At 37.3% G+C, this 19,368-nt stretch overlaps 1 protein-coding gene across 1 annotated transcript in view; it reads left to right on the forward strand.

Moving 5' to 3' along the window:
- LOC140657453 (uncharacterized) overlaps positions 1–19,368 on the forward strand; it is a 372,414-nt gene that overhangs the window by 347,514 nt on the left and 5,532 nt on the right. The window contains exons 16-17 of the transcript XR_012044349.1: positions 10,249–10,412; positions 12,725–12,835. The gene's annotated coding sequence lies outside the window, so the exon portion shown is untranslated. The remainder of the gene's footprint in view (positions 1–10,248; positions 10,413–12,724; positions 12,836–19,368) is intronic.

The following is a 19,368-nucleotide window of genomic DNA, read 5'->3' on the forward strand; positions in this document are numbered from 1 at the left end:
TGATTATGTCCCTTTCCTCAGCACTTGGTGTGGAGCAGGAGGATGAGGGACAACAGGCATAAGTTGGAAAAGTAGAGGTCCACACTGCATACAAAGAGGAGCTTTTTCCCCACGAGGGCAGTCAAGCAGGGGAGCAGCTTGTCTGGAGATGTTGTGCCATTTCCATCCTTGGAGGTTTGCAGGGCATGAGTGGATCAAGCCCTGAGCACCAAGGTTGGATGCCAGAGCTGACCCTGCTGGGGCAGGAGGTCAGGGCAAAGACCTCCCTTAACCTCCCAAATTACTCTATGATCCCATGGATGTGAGGAAATGTTCAAAAAATCCAATTCTGTAAATGTGAGCCACACTTTGTCAGCTCTGAGTTACATGCTAAGAGTAAATTACAATATGTAATGAGAATCCAAAATCATCTCTGATGTCTGTCAGCTCCAGCATATAACCCACTGAATACTACATTTCAATGCTAACACTTATATTTGCTCCAGTGAGATATAAATGTTACTTGACCTCAAAAACAGGTCATGAAGCACATATGACATCTTGCAATTAAGCTAAAAGATTCATTGAGAAACATCATTCAAGTAGTACAATTTAGATGGTTACAAGAAACCATAAAAATGTTGTGATACTGCAGGGAAATTGGCTGCAATGGCTCTATATTATATCTTGGCATTGAGACATTGTATGCAGTAAGAATAAAGCAATGCTGCTCATAAACAGAGGAATATTAATTATATACATTTAATTTTATGTAACATCACACTTGTGGAAAACATAAGAAAATTCATGTATTGTAAATGTCATCTTTTTTCCTGAAGGAATTTTCCATTATTATTTTATGATGATAAAATAAGGTGTACTGATGTATTCTCAAAATAATTTTATATTTATTTTTACGTATTTCAATAATATTGAGTCAATAAAGATGATATCAGGAAATCTATGAACTATAATGAATTTTATTTACATTTTTATTATAGCACTAACTTCACATCAGTTCCCTTCAAGTGTATAGTTGAAAAAAATGTGCAAATCATCTCTTTTTAGCAAAACTACCCCAAACATCTCAATCACTTTTGTAATGAAATTTTTATTGCAGTGTTTGAAAATATTTACATCAGCAAGAAAAAATGTACATCAAATGAGGCCATATTCTGGGAGAACAGGGAAAATGGAGTAATGTAAGTGAAATATTGCATGGTGAGAACTGGCCCTTGACTTGATAGCCCTTTTCCGGAAAGTGGTAGTATCAGTATAGTAAGACAAATATATCTCGGCATAGAGAGAAGTTCCAGAACTTGTTCCGCAGCACAGTATCAGTAGATGAAGCTCTTTCTTTTTAAAGTTGTGCTTCAGGATTGTCATGGTCATATTAAATGGGTTTGACAGTGGTTCTCAAAATGTTGTCTGAAGACGCTGTTATCTAGATGCTTTAACCCCTGGCTACAGTCAGAATCGGTCAACTGTGTCTTCAGAAGTGTTTGTAACTAAATTTCTGATGAGATGAGTGTTTTGTTGTCCGGGAGAAATTTTGAGGGTGGACAGCAGACAGTTGGCACAAAAGTTTTGGGGCTCAGTGGTCCAGAGCACTTAGTGCAATGATTGTGTATTGGAACCTGGGAGGAAAAAGGTGTTTCTGGCAGGGAGGACTGAAAGGTCTTAGCCACCTCTAAACCGGTGTCTCTTCATTTGGAAGCGTTAGAGGCACAACTGATGGCGTTTGTTTAAGGCAGCCATCTGGTAAACATGAGAGTATAATGCACCATATTGCATTCCCAATAACATTTTAAACTGTTTGCAATCTCAATAAACTTTTAACTTTTGAAACACATGCACAGAGGAGAGTTCCTTGCTTCTGTTGGAGGGAATATCAGATTAGCATAGTGTCTGTAGACTTCCATTTCCAAAAGCTGCAAAGTCGACAGCCAAAAATAAAAGCAGGCCAAGAGCAGCAAAACCTCATGAAAACCTCTGTTCGCTGATTTTCAATTCTGTTTTATTCATTTTACCACTACAGCTTGGGGTTGGGCTTCTGGATTGGGCCGCTGGGAGCTGCAAGGTGTGTACCTCACTTGTTTTTTTCCACAGGAGGAGATCGCAGGAGTTCTTTTTGAAACTTCGGTGTTGGCAGTGTGCAGAAGTGCCTCCAACTAATAACTGCCTCAAGTCATAAGCAAATATTTAACTTTTCAGAGTTTTTTTCTTTCTTTTTTTGTATTTTGCTGTGCTTTCTTCACACAGTGGATGAAGAGATGAAGCATTCCTTGTTCTCCTTTGGCAGGGTAGCTTTTAGGAAAGCAACAGAAATGTCAGAAGAACAATTTACTTCATCTCTTCTCTCCTCTCCTATCCCCTTCTCTCCTCTCCTCTCCTCTCCTATCCTAAAATAGTGATGTCCACAGCTGACTATATGTTGTATTTGGGCATATTTCCTACATCCTTTGGTGTAGTGTTGCTGCTCTGTTCTGGCTGTGACTACCCAGCAAAAGGACGCTACGGCTTCATTAGGTACTGGAAAGAAATGAGTGTTCCAGTCATCCATATAAATTCAGTGTCGATTAAATCCAGGTTCATGTTCAATTGTTTCCAAATCCAAACCACCTTCCTGACCTAAGTTTTCTATATCTCTTATCGCACCAGGCATCTGCACTGAAGGGACACTCTGTACAACTACGTAGTTAGTTTTGTCTTCCGGAGAGAAACGTGCTAGGTTTCACGTGCCGCCTTCTCTGTTGTGCTGCTCCCGTACACCATGCTACTCAGACAGGGTAGCAACAGATAGTTGCCCTATTCTTTTCCATATAGTGCGTCATGTTTTTGTCTAGATATTTCAGTGATGAGCCATCTCTTATAGGACGGTACCCCATTATTATAATATGCCAGATACTTATGTCAAGGCATTGATATATGTCATTAACACAATGGAAATAAATTCAAACTCATATGTTGTATTTCACACACTGAGTTTTATCTTGACCTCCTAAGGTGAGAGACAGATGTTTTCCATTGGCAATGCTATGGTTATTTGTTTATTTTTGTGAAATGCACATCTGAAATCCACCTATATAAAACTGGAATATGGGCTGCATTTTAAGTGAAACCAGGGAAAAATATGCAAACTTTGAGAGACGAAGGGGAAAAAAACCTGCAGCAAGCACCAGGATACGTGAGTGAGTAAGCATAATAGATCAGAATAAGACCCTAAATCAATTTTATTTTCACAGTTCTAGCATCATAAAAAGTGGGTGGCAGTAAACCAATTATTATGCAACTTAATGAACTAATTAGGAAAATCAGAGCAATAATGGTACTGGTACTGACTGATCTGAATATAAAAAGTAGAATTAAGTTCTCAGTATTGAATTTTTCAATATAAAGGATTATATAATAACTTTTAAAGCATTTTGAATTTGGGGATGTCGTAGTTTAACCCCAGCCGGCAACTAAGCACCACCCAGCTGCTTGCTCACTCCCCCCAGTGGGATGGGGGAGAGAATCAGAAGGGTAAAAGAGAGAAAACTTGTGGGCTGAGATAAAGACAGTTTAATAGGGAAAGCAAAAGCTGCGCACAACCAAAGCAAAGCAAGGAATTAATTCACTACTTCCCATGGGCAGGCAGGTGTTCAGCCATCTCCAGGAAAGCAGGGCTCCATCACGCGTAACGGTGACTTGAGAAGAAGACAAACGCCATCACTCCGAATGTCCCCCCCTTCCTTCTTCTTCCCCAGCTTTATATACTGAGCATGACGCCATATGGTGTGGGATATCCCTTTGGTCAGTTGGGGTCGTCTGTCCCAGCCGTGTCCCCTCCCAGGTCCTTGTGCCCCCCAGCCCACTCGCTGGTGGGGTGGGGTGAGGAGCAGCAAAGGCCTTGACTGTGTGTAAGCACTGCTCAGCAACAGCTAAAACATCCCTGTGTTATCAACGCCGTTTCCAGCACAAATCCAAACCACAGCCCCATACTAGGTACTATGAAGAAAATTAACTCTACCCCAGCCCAAACCAGCACAGGGAGAAGGAGGATTGCATCTGTAGTTGCTGTGGGTACCCAAATGATCTGCTATTTCATGTACTGAATTTGCCGTGTCAGTACACTCATGTGTACTGATTTAAAAAAAAATAATGAAGGACCAGATCATTAAAAGCTTCATTTGCATTTATGTGCCCCTAAAAACTGTTGAAATACCAATATCTGTGGTCAGTAGGTGCTTAAATACCTTGAGCATATGGCTTAGGTGGCTGATCCTGCAGACTGGTGACATAAAACCTTGAACACTGGGATTGCTGCATAAACCCAAACACTTGTTTAAGCTTTCATAGGAGTGGGATTTGCACCAAACCCAATGCACAGGAATAGAAGAAAGTAATAGCAAAAGCACAATTTCTCTTCCTTAGTATTAGTATCGTAGAACATGCTATTCTTTAAACTATTTAAAAAACCTCATATAATACTGTACATGTTGACAGAAATTATAAATATATTGCTATCAGACCAGTCTTTCTCATTATACATCTGGGATTATGTATGAGTGTTTCAAGACATTCAATAGTTCGTTGATTTTCTTTCTTTACAACATTTCTGCCTTTACACATGTTGAAAATATGATGTGTGATTATGGGCCTAAACCTTTTCTCTTTAACATCAATGACAAGGTTCCTTTTGCCTTCAGTGCCGAAATTGAAATGAACCCTCATAAATTTCTCCATCATTTCCTTGCTATTGTGAAACGTATTACAGTGTTTTCATTGATTCATAAGATATTTATTTACCATACAACTATAAAATAGGGCTTCTTTACTAGTTTCCATGTGATTCCACGTCTGCTTTATCCATGTTTCGCAAATTTAAGAGCTATAATGCTTGTACGTGGCACATGTTGATTTTTTTTAATGGTCCTTATGATACTTGGATATGGAATTGCTCTCATAGATTGAGACCTACATGTGTCAGCGCAGTTTCTGTCTTGAAATATCAGCCTTACATTCCCAAATGGAGTGTTACTTGTGTGTTTACCCAAAGACGGGACTTGGCTATACCAGTACCTGAAGGATTGTGCTGTTTCAGATAGTCTCCGTATTTTTTCCAGGAAAGTAGCTGTTTGGTCCATGAGTGTTTCATCACAAACCAACGGTGAAAGTAATTTCTTAAACAGCTTCATGGAAAAGCACAAGTAAGATGAAAAATAATTTCTGCTTTCAATGATAAAAACAATCAATGTGAATAGTTTTGTTTATTTTCGTGGTCAAAAAGTCACTGTCAGAGTATATTCAAAACAAATGGGGAGATGGGAGGGGCAAATGGCCTTAAAGCAAATGTATCACGTACAATACTTTTTAAAAAAGAGAAGGAACCCAGGCCAGCATGTTAAAAATGAGCATTTCCAATACAATTTGTCACCCATGCATAAATCTTGCTGACATTTTCAGTCACTTTAATAGCCTTCCCATTTTATAAATCAGTATGAACTTGCACAGTTGCAAAAAGTGTGTATTTTGAACATCTCATTTGCATACTTTACCAAAAGCCAATGAGGCAGTGGAAGCAACACTGGTGATCATAATAAGTGTTTGGGAAAAGGCAGAAAGATCACTAATGGTTTGCCTTTAGGGATTTCTGTACTCCATAGGGGACGAAAATGAGAAATATTTTTCAAACAGCAGGGGTAAAGGTTTTAAAACTAGAAACACATGGAGTGATAAAAATGTTAGTGCCACAGGGCGCATAGCAGGAAAAATTTACAATGTAAAAACTGTAATTTCAGCATTAGGAAGTAATAATCGTGTTTCATCATTGTTATTAAAGCATGACCCTTAAAGTCACATAAATTAGATATAACTTTCTAGAGAAGTGTATTAATCTTCAATGGAAAATATTAGGAAAGTTTATTATCATATGAAGATCAGAAGAAACTGGTTTTTATTAAAAAAATGAAGTTAAACTTGGTGGTGGTTTTTTTTTTTTTGGAAGAAATCGCTAGCATTTTGAAACAGCAGATAGACTTGTGTTTACTCAATGCAAAATGCAGTGACCAGCTTTTCTCTGAAAACCAATAATAGTTACATGAGAAGAAACAAACAACTGACAATTAAAGAATGAGCTAAGGAAATCCAGGAAGTTCTATTCATAGGCATAAATGGCTTATATTTTGGTCAGCATAGTCTTTCTATTGTGTTGATGCCAAATGCATCCAAATGATTAATGAAGAATGTTAGAGTCATTGGAAAAAAACGAAAAATAAAATTGTAGCCTGAGGTACCACAAGAATATCCAATGGGAGACTTGAAATAGAACCGTTATCCAAGGTGTGTAATTAGTGACTGAGGGATAGTTTCCATCCTATCTGTAAAGTGTAATTTTACGAGAACCTCTGTATTTCTTGTAAGTGCTGTTTAACAAGTCATTTAACCTGCAAGAACTTTTGGGTAAATTTGTATTTGCAGAAATCTAATGCCACGCTAGCGCTGGGGGTGTGGGAGCCCCCAACTCTCCTAGCTTGGGCTATGAAAAAGTGGTGCAATGAGGTGGGAGCAGACCTGCGGGGAGAAGCACCTGCTGGGAGAGGACCATGCTGAACGACTGGAGTGGATTAATCCAAGATGAATGTGATTTTTGTGGCCGTCCTGGCTCCAAAATTTCAGAGAGTTTCTTGAAATGGAGCACTCAGAGTGTGGATTCAGCACTCTTTGCTGTGGCCCACAGGAGCAGCCTAGGTGATAACTTGAATAAGAGACTGATCTTTGCATTTCTCTATTTCCATAATTTTATCTGGAATTTTCTCTTCTCGATTTCAATTTAAAAAACTAACTGCTAGCCTTTTAAAGTGGAATAGTGTGTAAAAGAGAACTCAGGTGAACCTGACAGACTGGATGTACTTTTAATTTTCTGGAGATAAAGAATGGAATAGCACAGTGTTATTGATAAAGCCTTTTGACTTCCTGCAAGACAAACAAGCTTTGACTTGTTAGGGTTTGCAATGCTGGATGTGTCTTGTGTCAGAGCACCAAGGATGTGCCTCCTGGAGTACGATTTAGCCAGTTCTCCACTGCTCGGTCACTAGACCAAAACCATCGATAACAGAATAGTACAGAAAAGATCCCTTATCCGTCCCCCCGCGTTGAATGCCCTCATTGTTAGGACACAAAGCTTGACTTCCTCTTGCATACTCTATTTCTTGTCCTGTGACTCTCCTTTTTCTTTATCCACATTTGTTCATCTGGAAAAGGAAGAGGTCCATAGTTCATTTGGAAGAGTAGACATCCCCTTCCAAGTTTAATCTGTAGCTTGACTTTGTGGGTAGTCTCCAGAGAAGCAGTAAACTCTTTCCTAAGTGCTCCAAACACAGGAACGCTATGCATAAGAAGGGCATCATTATTATCTCTCTCTCCAGCTGTGTTCTTATGTGAAAATGGTTGTAGCTGTTGTTTTTTCTGTCCCTTTCTGCCAGTCCCTCAGGCAGTTTATGAAGCTCATGCATAGCCAAAGATTAGGCATCGTGCTTCTCTGTGCCGTTGGAACTAACAAGGCAAACTTGCCCAAATGTGTCTTTTTTTTTTCTTTTTCAGGATGACTTTCCTGTTTGCATCAGACATGATCTGAAGATTTCTGTCACTAACCTTGGTGGCAGAAATTGTTGTTATCCAAAGGAGAGAATTTTAAATTTTTTCACTTTGTAAAAAATTATCAGTTTTCTAATCCAGAAAGTTCATCATCTTAGTCAATATGTGCTAAACACCAGCTACTGAAATGGTCCCAGTGGAAAGAGGCTTCATCATTTTCTTACTGAAAAGGGAAAGATATTAGATATTAGTCTGTTTAAAATGGGGCAGCTAGAGTACGATAATGAAATAGGGAAAATAACGAATAAGTGGTGAATTTGTTGACTTCATAGCTTTATAGTGCATTTTGTGAAAATTCTACTGTTTTCAGATATTCCTTTACCATAAGGTGAAATGAATGACAGAAATGACTTGCTACTCAATATTATTAGCCATCTGCTTTATGCTGGTTTAAATTGATTTAGAAAAGAATTTGGCAAGTGTTGAGCAGGGTATACAATGTTAGAGACTAAAGCTTTTGATTTCCAAATACAGAATCCTTCTTTATCTGGAAGTCTGCTGCTGGGGTCACAACTTCATTAATCGGCAGTCTGCTTCTATAATAGTGATCTGTAAAACAGAATAAAAAAAAAAAAAAGGCCCTGGTGTATGATAGATTTATGTATATTTTTAGCATTTCAGAATTTGAAGAGTAAACTGATGGCATGCAGTCTGACAATGAACTCGAATGATCTTAAGAATTATTAATGACATTCATCCCATAACAGTATCCATCGATGGAACGAAATGTGGTCAGCATGGAAAGCAGTGCTCTCAGTGTACCAGCTGATATCTGCTCTACCTGTTGTTGTACATGTGGAAATTTCCGTTGTATAAGGGACTGACACCAAAAGTTAACTTAGGTGGCCAAATTGTAGATTAGAAAATGCTGTGTGCTGGTGTTGCAGGCATGGAACACCTCTGTCTTTGTGTGGATGGTAGTCAAAAATTGAGCCTTGTTTAGAAGTTCAGCCTCTGAAGCTGGAGCCCATAACTGCTAAAACAGGTGATTAGTTTAGCTTTGGAGATCAGGAGTGTTTTTACATTTTCTAAATGTAAACTGCAGCAATCAGACTTTAAAAGAGTTGTACATGTAACACATAAGTTTTTAACTGGTGTCTGAAATGTTTATAATACAAAGTTCAATGTAGTTCCATACCTTTTGGAGGTTGGCACTAAGAAAGTTCAACCTTTTCCTCTGCGAGTTGAATAACCTGTTTAAAAACTCTGATTACATTAACTCAGGTCTTAATTTGGTAAAATTTAGTACATTTGATTGTATCTATTCAGTTTATTTATAATATGTATAACCTGTGGTCTGGACTTTGTAGTCTAACAGTTACATTTTTCAGGATCCATTCCCTAAACCTTTTCATCTGTGATACTTTAAGTGCCTCAGTTTAGGTGCTTCAGTCTGAGACATTAGAGGAGCAATACAGGTTCAGCTCTAATGACCTGTTTAAGACCATCTTTTCAATAGCCAAAATACTAAATGACCAGAAAGAGGTGGAAGGTGTACCTCTACGCAATACATGTCTAATGTATATGAAAGTCAAATAGAAAATGGTAGGACCTCTAAGGCCAAACCAAATATTTACAGCTTGAACCATTTCAGTGAATAATTTGAGGTGGTACCATTTGGAAAGTGGTAAGAAGAATTGGGAGAATTATGATATAGCTATAGGACCAGCTATAGCAAACACATGTGGGGGAGCGGTAAAAGGTGGAGAGACATGCTGGAAGAAAATTAGAGTAAACGTTATAAAAAATGAGACTTAAAACTTATTTTATGTAATATTTAGCACAAAGTTTGGAAACATCACCAGTTCAAAACTGATTTGAGATATACAGGAAGAACTATGTTGAATGCTGAAGCAGTTTATATGGGAATAAATTTAGCACTGTTGAAATTTAGCTACTCGTGAAAGAAATTTTCTATGAACTGGAAGTTCTCAACAGAGAACAAAAGAGGAAAAAAAAGAGTAGATTGCACATGGGTATTACAAAATGATTGAGATCTACCAATACAGAACTATTATAAAAAAGTAAATGCAATCTTAGACCCTAGCAAGAGAGTTATTTCCAGCAGAAAAAAAGAAATAATATAATTCTTCAAGGCTCTTGTCGTCTTTTTTCTATTTTCTTTTTTCCTCTAATAGCAATATTGTTTAATTTTCTTGTAATTTCTTTCTTCTTTCCTCTGGTTCTGTGGGATCAGTTTTCCTTATTGCATCCATTCTTTGGCATGAATTTACTGTAAGTAAGTACATTCATAGTTACAGTCATTATGGATGTATGACATATGTAACTTTACATGTCCTAAAAATAAAAGTATGGGTCTGAAATAGCCCCCCCAATACAAGAGTAGTTATGCAAAGACAGAGCATTTACTCCAAGTGGGATCATGACATAGTTTTTGGATTCTTCTAGGAGGTCAGGCATGTATCTCAATATCTTGCTGTGTGTCAGAGACACATCTTGATTTTCCCTGGAAAAAAACTTCTGCCTTCCTTTTCCATTTGGCTCATGCAGCTGAAATGAGGGTTTGGAGCTGTAACATGATGTGAGCTTTTCAAAGGGAAGCTCACTTTAATGGGTGGGTACAGCCTTCAGTGAAGGGTCTCCGAAACGGAACTTTTTCTGATGAGGCAGAAGGTGTACACTGAGGAGATCCTGACTGCCAGGAGAGCACAGGAAGGCAGTAAGAGAAGCAGAAGTGTCTTTCATTGACTAGTGGACCAAGAGGACTTGGGCATGCCACAAGATCCTGGGCTGGAGGATAGACACTGAAGATCTCCAGGGAACCTTTGTCAGAGGTAATTCATATATATATATATGGGCAGAAAGAGGTATCACATTTAGTCTTTTCTAAATACTTCTGACCCCTTGTGAAAAAAAAAAAAGAAACCAACAACAAACCCAAACCCAACATGATTGAATGGGCTGAAATGAGTTCGTAAGTGAAACCCACTCATTTAGATTTGTTTTCTCACATTTTCTTTATAAAGGTTATGAATTTCATGATATACTGTGTTAAAATAAGTCATAGTAATCTCATTTTTCCAAAGCCAGTCAATCAGTCAGTAGCGGGCAGTCAACATCCATGGAAAGCCCTACAATAATAACATTTATCCTATAAATAACAAACTGGTTCATATGCCTGATGGAAGGAAATAAATTTTGAGGGTGATTTCAGTATCAAGTGATTGAGAGGTTTATTGTATAAACCAGAAGTGAAACACATTATTAAAAGTTATGAAAAAATACAGTGTCTTAATAACTCTAGAATGCCAGTCAAAACATGGTATTTTGCCATGCTACTTAAATTCAGCAGCCTTTTCCCCATGAAATATATTTTCCCTATGAGTTTTTAAGTAAATGTTTTCTTGGGAAATTATGAAGTTTATATTGCTTAGGAAAATCTAGTCTTAAAGAAAATGTGTTTGGCCATACCATTAGCATGTTAGAAAGGGCGCAGTATTAATCCCTGTTGACCCTAAAATATACACATTTGGGTTTTTTTTGCCAAATTACCAGTTTTCACAGTTTTGATACTGAAACAGAGGAATATTATTTAATTTTACTTTGATCTGATACAACATTTGCATCTGTTAAATTAAAAGCCTGTGCTTCATACAAGCCACGAGAAACATTCACACAGGAAGAGCTGCTTTGGGGCACAGCAAGTATAAAGTAGATTGCAGGAGGGTACTCTGTAGTTGGAGGTAGAGAAATGTGGTTGCAATCATCCCTAAAGTTCTGAGTGTGCAAAATACTCCCAGCTGAGAAGAAAATATAACGGTCAAGTTCAGCCAAAATATTAGAAGGTTGAATTCATTTCTGTTCTTTGCCAGTGTGACCAGTGTCTGTGTTTCCTACCTTCTGTATAGATACAGATGTAGAGATGTGGAGCACCATGCAGAGCAGTCGTAGGTGAACTGTTCTGTCTCTCCTGTTGACTCTCTGCTATTGTGTTTGACCAATAAATGTTAACTGCAACAGGTTAGTGTTTCAGCTCTTACGTTTTAAATCATTTGCCTTATTGGTCTTTGGTGCCATTAGCATTGACCATTTGACATAAATGCTCCAACAGGTCACTAGGACTCTTTACTGAAGCATAGAAGAGTTTATTTCAAAAACATTGAATCAAGCAAGAAGAAAAACCCTGGTTTTCGTAACTGAATTTCAGTTTTTGGTGTTGGCTAAATGAGAACTGTGGTCCACTTCCTAATGCGTTGAAAGTGTAAAGAGTAAACACATCAGATTTGGTCATTATCCAGAAGAAAAATAATTTCTAATAAATGTTGGCTCCATTAGCAAGCCAGCTAAACACATAGTGAACCAGTTATTGATCTTATTTTTCTCCAGGTTTTAGATACAGTGACTCATATTCCATCAAAATTATGAATTATTGGTAGTTTATTTCATTCATACACATTTATGTTCCTAGTCAAACCCCACATTTTTGGCAAAATATTAATGGAGATATAAGTATATTTGGGAAAGTGCACACATTCCAGATATATCAACCATCACTCATGCTGGTGGTGTGAACTGATCTCCTCTAACACACTTCTTTGAAAAACTATGGTCAACCGCAAATACAGTTTTTTTAATCTTATGGGAACATTTTACTTTTGCTCATTATAGCTTAGGTATTTTCTTAAAATATTTTCTTATGCACAGAATATCATACCTGTAATAGCACAATAAACTTTTGCAAATATCTAGGCTGATTTTCTGTAGTATAAAAGCTGTAGATCTCAGCCATTTCTACATCATGCATGTATCTCCTGCTGAACTAGAGCATAGCCTCTTAGAAAAATATTGTGAATTAATTTAAAGACCTTGAATGAAGGAGATCAATATGAATTGTTCCTGTGATTAATTATTAGAGAACCATGTTGTGTTTCTACTCTGGATTTGAGTGTGTGTATTTGCATTTGCCAAACTTTGGGGCTCCTTATGCCATTTTCTCTAATAGTGGCTGAACTTTATATTTTCCTTCTGGTCAAGGCACAGTTTAACCTTTACTGGGGATAACTAAGACGGATTTACCTTAGTAAGTCTCTCTCCAAGAAGACATGTCTTCAAAAAATTTCAGAAAGACTTTTTAAACCCTTCCCAGGTTTGTCACATTGATGTAGCAAATAGAGAGGGATAGAAGATGATGCATGTTTTCCTGCCTGGTTCTTCCAAAGGTGGAATAATGATGGATGTGAACTACCTATACATCAAGGTAAGACCTGGGCCAGACAAAAAGGCATGAGAAACATTTGGCAGCCTGCAAGTGGTTAATCTGAGCTATGATAACATTTCAGTACCTGAATATTGCTTTTTTGTGTGCTGGAAGTTGCAATATTCAGATTGTAGCTCTTCTTTATGCATTGTCTGAGCTGGTGCTTTAAGTACTAAAAACCAGAATGGCTACAGAATGGAAATTACATTGGCTACTCCAGGGCTGGATTTTGGAGTACAGTCAATGCGAAAGTGGTGAAGGGGCAAATTTTAGTGAACGGCATTAATGGGGAGTGCAAAAGCATTATCAGCGCAGTGGGGGAGGCTTATTAATTAGGTTTTGTCAGGACTAGTGATGCCAGGGAGCAAGGCAAATTCTTTGGCGTCCCAAAGAGCAAAGAGCATGTAGAAGGAAAGACAACTGCTGATGTCCCTCTTTGCCCGGCATTTGGTATGCACGGGCATAGGCATCCAGCGAGCAGCAGACAGCACTAAACAAGGACTACCCCGCTGCAGAGAGAGACGCGCAAAGTGAGAGCAGCTGTGAATGCTGGCATATTTAGCTGCTAAGAGCTGCCGACCCTCGCAGATGAGGCTGGCATGAGACTGCAGGAATGACGATGGGGTAATACTAACAAGACTGAATTGATCTGCATATATTACAAAGGAAGACCAGAATACTTGCATAATCACAAATCTGTAAAGTAGGTCCAGGGGAACACCTTGACTTTCCCAGGAAATGAGAAGGCAGCTGTGGATGTTTTTGGCAGAAAAGTGCTTCTGCTTTTGAGAATTGTCAGCCCACCGTTGTTCGCTCTCCTCTTGGTCTGGGCTCATTTTGAGCGCTGCCGAAACTCACTCTGGGTAGCCCCACGGTAGGATTTAGTGTTCTGTGTCATGGATCTGGAAGAAGCAAAAATAGGCCTCCTGCCTAAAAAATTATGGTACAATACAAACTCTATAAATACATTACAGAAAGTCATATATACTGCTTTGAAGGAATAAAGAAAAATGCGGAGCATTTCTTTTGTAAATGAGAAATTATATCTCTTTCCCTGATATAAAATGAGATTGCTGGTTAAGAAGGGTCATATAGATTTAAAATATTTTAAATATGTTTCTTATTAAAATATGAATTCACTCCGGGCACAACTGGCCAGTACTTTGAATTACAGTATTGAAGTTGCAGAAAACTTCAATGAAAAAAGAAAACAGGAGCAGAAAGAGACAAGGAAATGTATCAGCCCGTTTCTCTAATAAAGAAAAAACCATAATCATGACTTGCTGATAAGCTGTAAACTTTTGTATACTGCATTTCCTTAGGCAACCACAATTGTCCTCCATAAGGATTGTTCCAGCAAATCATGCTATTTGGATAGGCATAGCAGAAAATTTTAGCAATCTCAAGAACTGCAAGCTCAGTCTTGCACTTGGTGAAGTGCGTAATGTAAAGTGATGCCTTTAGAGAAAGTACCCTATAATGCAAGAAGACAAATCACTGATTTGGAATTGATATGTTCCTTGTACTTGATACGTTCATTTATATGCAAGAAATTTATTTGATCCCAAATTCAGGAATTTAACCAAACAGGCAGATAATTACATGGTCATCAAGTGAAGAAATGGAAAAAAAACCCCATCAAGATCCTTGTTGCAGAAAACAAGTATATAAATTAGGGAACAAGTGACGAATCCTGAAGAGGAAAGCAATATACTAAATAAAGTACTATTTCATGCATGCAACTTGTGTAACATTAAGGTTATGCTTATACAATGAGAAGTAAGGAAATTGGAACTAAAGAGAGAAAAGTCAGCATTAATGCTGAACCTTGCCCTTCTAATTTTTAAAATGAATTTATTTTTATTTTCCACATTCACAATGCATGCGCCAATATAAATCACAGTGCATTATTAACACAAACAACATTAAGACATAGAAAAATAGAGAGCTTAGACTTTATTTGATTTTCAAGTCTGACTGAACAAAAACAGACGATGTATGGCTCCCTCCTCTCTCTCTCTCTCACACACATTTGTTAGGTTGTTGTGGTTTTTTTTTCTTAGTGTGACATCTTTTTTATTTTAGAGTTTAATTACTAGATGCATAGCTATAAAATTAAAAAAATTCCTTAGATATTTTTAAAAGGAGAAAAATGAAAAAAAAAAAAAAATTACCAAAAGAATTTCAAGGTCAGATATCTCTTCTTTGGGTTTTTGAATAATACGTAATTGGCTTATTTTGATACTTATATTCAGACTTTCAAGGAGCATTTTAAAGTATGTCAGCTAACTAGGAATCTCAGTTTCAGTAACAGTCCATAAGATTTGGATCCAAAAGAACTTAGGTGATAGTGCTTTCTACTTATTTTCTTTTTTTTGGTAAGAAATTTATTGTAAAGTGTTAATTTTTATAGATAATTCAAAATTGATTAAATATTGCCTGTATACTTAAGAAGTATAAATTTTTGCTGAGTGATATACTCTGCAGTAAATAAGGTGCTGCCTTCAGTTGGCCTGGAGCCATCTCAGGAAAATCATACCTCCAGTGCTCCATGTCTCTTTTTGGATGGTTTTTATTGTAAATGCAGTAACTTGATCCCAGAAAACGTTTATGGATCCCAATATGAGTAACACTTCTTATCATTAGCAGTTCACAATGTATGATAGTTAAATGACACCCAGGATCCTGCTCAAAACTGTGAGGAAAAATATTTTATGTGTGTACCAATTATTCATAGTGAGTAGGAAGGGGCTATGCATATAATATGTAAAATTATAAATGTAAAAAGTATAGAAAGAATTTATACTTGAAAGAATGGACTGGATCAAACGTGCCATTTTTTGAGATACATCTGGTTTTACAAAAGCAGTAAATATGAGTCCAGACTTAGTTTCCTTCATTATTTTTATCGGAATATGGATCATTTTAATTTTCATCCTTCCAACTCCATGAAAAACCATCAGACTTTTGGTGAAACTGATCTATTGAATACTTCATGGTGGAGTTTTTTTGAAATTACCTTAGAGACACCTGTAAATGAATTGTGTAAAAGAATTTTATTCTTTATGTATCTGTATGTATCTGCCATGATTTTTTTCATGTTTTACTTCTTTCTTTGACTCTGAAATGGAAAGAAGCAGAATTTCATACACTGAAAGAAGCAGAATTACACAGTAAGTCTGAAATTCACAGCTATAAAATCTGTGGGAAATTTAATGAACAGAAATTTACCCAAAGAGATGACTTCTTTGAGTCTCACTTCTCTTTCTCCACATAAATTCATTTCAAGCACAAGACACATGCAGTGTGAATCAGATCATTAAATGTGAATGTTTGGAATATTCCACAAAGTGCATTTCACTCAGGTTGGTTTTTTTTTTCCCTAAATACTGAGGATGCATTAAGATAATTGCAATAGTCTAATTAGACTTTCTCCTAAAAATGACTTGTCTACTAGTGGTTTAATAGATTAAGGATTTTAAAGGGGTTAGAGAGAACCAGTTACAGTAATCAGAGAAGAAAAAGTGCTGAAGGTATCATGAAGGCTCATAATTAAACTGAAGCTTACAGCTCAATTAAACTTGAGCATCATTATGCATAAAACATCAGTGGGCATCAAGAGTCCAATAAAAAGAGATGCTATCAATGTTAACAGCCAAAAGGTAAGACATAATATGGATTGGACCAAGTCTTCCAGATAAAGTCAAAGAAAATTGTGAATAAATGTGAAGTTGAAGTACAATCTAAGCCATGTCTAATAAGCTGATTAATAGAAGTTTGACATTGGAGATACAGTAACTGCAAGACATAGCACTGAGCTCAGTTTTATGCAAACCACAATAGATTAGTTTTGACGGGGGGAAATACAAGAGTGATTTATCTGGTAGAAACAGGACAGGCAATGCCTTTGACTGTGAAAACACCACTTGTGTTGTCCAATCCTCTCTGCAGTATTTGTTATATTTAGACACAGACATCCCGACCTCAGTTTGGATTCTCATTTCACTTTTATATCTATATAATTTGGCAGTGCTTCCTATTTCAAGATCCCTATAATCATGTAACTCCTTCATAAATATGTAGCAAATACTTTATAAATAAGCAGTAATGGAGCCATCAAGCAGATGACTTGGATTGTGAGTACACCTCCAAGCTCGAGGCAGCTTTATCTGTTCCTGGTAGCAGTTGGCTTGTGTCAAATTGACGTACACCTTACAAGATGTTTTCTTTCACGTACTTCAAGGGAGCTGAAGGCTCAAACCCACCAAATCTATTGTGAAAATCTTTGTAGCAGAGTGGGTGATGCTTTGAATCAAAAGCTCACGGGATTGTATCTTGAAGTTTTGACGTTTTTCATTCAGTTAACTTTTTTTGCATATGTGCTGCATTTGCATATGTGTTAACTTTTTTTTTAACACATATGAAAATGCAGCAGTCAAAAAGTTTAAATATTGTTGAATTCCTAGCAGTGTAAAAGTATTAGGAACAGCATATCAGTAAAGAAATTTGTGATAGAAATTATTTGTGATATTGGACACAGCAGAAATTTGTAGCAAAAGAAAATTGCATAAGAAAAATTGTTGCATAAGAAAACAGCTTTCAGTGCTTTTCTCTGAAAGGTACAGCAGGTGCTTACAACATCATCAGCAAAAAATTAAGAATGTGTTGATTGTGCAGTCTGTGTTTCTGTAATGGGAAATTTAAGTTAGTGAGTGCTGGGAGAAGTAGCGCAGTAATATTCTAGAGGTAGCAGAGTATCACAGAAAGGATGAAGAGATCCTAGCGTGAAATGTTTTACACAGATTCTATAAGATTCACAGGTATTAGTCAACTAATATATCTAGATTCTCTTGTCCCTTTTAGTTGCAGCTCCGTATGATTTACTATTCTTTTGCTCTTCTGTGGTGCCCTCTGGATTGGCACATGCAGGAACCTCCAAGTTCCACTTGGAGAAATATGATATTAGGAAGAAAACGTCACCATTTAATGTAGAGGAAAAAAGAAAAATCTGTACGTGATAGGCATGGAAGTCCAAGTGCTAGCACATATCAGATCCAAGTTCTTCCCTTACATATACAATGCTCGTGCAACTCCCATTGTCTTCCTGGGGAGTATTTTGTAGAGCTTATGGGGTACCGTTTGTGTAAAGGCTTTTATTTTATCAGGAGCCAAATTATTAATTAATACCAGTTTCAAAGAATTTTCATTTGGAAAAGTTTCCGGGTACCAGATGGAGCATGTGGTGCAAAGAGAGTCTGGAGGGGAGAGGCTCTTCCTAATCTAAAAACTGCAGGAGACCTGCTGTAGTTCAGGTTTGAATCTGAACGTGGGTCTTCGGCATCCTAAGTGGATGCCCCGGTTTCAGGCTGTTCCTTAGGAGGGTCTCTTTTCTGGATCAGAGCAAGGGGTAAATTCAGTTGGTAGCGTGTAACTCCAAGCTATATTCAGTCAGAGGGCTGGTGTCTCGCAGAATCCCAGAACCGGTCATGTATTTGATCATGTCTTAATTAGCCACTCTTCTGTTTATAGTGAAACGAAGATGCTCCAGTGCTAATTAGAAGGGTCTATTAAGCCCCATAGAAATGCCTTCCTGATTTAGAGCTTAGACACGAGTTAACTGGGCATCGATGGCTCTGCAGTGAATGCCCACATACGTGTTCTGTGGCAAACGTGAATTTATTTACTTTAGCTTAGCTCACAGAGAAAGCAGGATAAACCAATTTAAAATTTTCCTGCCTGGTTAGTTCATGTAAGGTAAATTGGTACTCTTTGATAGTATTTAGATTTTATTGTTAAATCAATAGGTAAGTATACATTTTACATTAGCCAAAGCAGCATGTTTGCTCCTTCTCAGGACCTTAAGTATTATTTTTGTTATTATATTTGTTAGAGCATTATTATATTACATTAAATAACATTAACTAAAATTATAATTACAGTCATTATAGTTCACATTGTATTAACTGTTATATTGTGATAAGGTGATCATATTATAACATTATCGGTGATGGTGGTAGTGATACACGTCCATTTCTGTAAACAGGGAAATTCTTTGTACAATGAAGCGATGGTAGGAACATGATGGGATGAAAGACTTTAACAATTGCAGTGAGATGAGCAGAAGGAGTAAAGATCTAAAAATCACTACTGAAAATCACCCCTTAGAATTTTGGATCCATATAATGCACAGGAAAACACTTCTGAACTTCCTGAAGGAAAGGCTTTCCTTTTAGGGCCATTAGAAAACAAAGGCTAAGGTGCTCAGAACACCTCCCCAGCTCGATACACCAGTGTTAAAATCACTTATCACTTTGGTTAGGTCAATTGCCAGCTTTTGCTCTGCAACTTTTTTGAGTTATTGTAAGGTAAAGGAGCCCATCGTACCCCAAGAGAAAATACTGTTGCTAAAAGCTGCAGAGGGGATGAATTTGGCGCATGTCTGTTGTCCCCAGTGTCTTGATACAAAACCACATGTACAACAATACAATTATAAGTGCCCACGCAGAGAAGTCTTTTCAGCTTGACATATTTTA

Source organism: Ciconia boyciana, chromosome 10 (genome assembly GCF_034638445.1).
Source record: "Ciconia boyciana chromosome 10, ASM3463844v1, whole genome shotgun sequence".
Taxonomy (NCBI): domain Eukaryota; kingdom Metazoa; phylum Chordata; class Aves; order Ciconiiformes; family Ciconiidae; genus Ciconia; species Ciconia boyciana.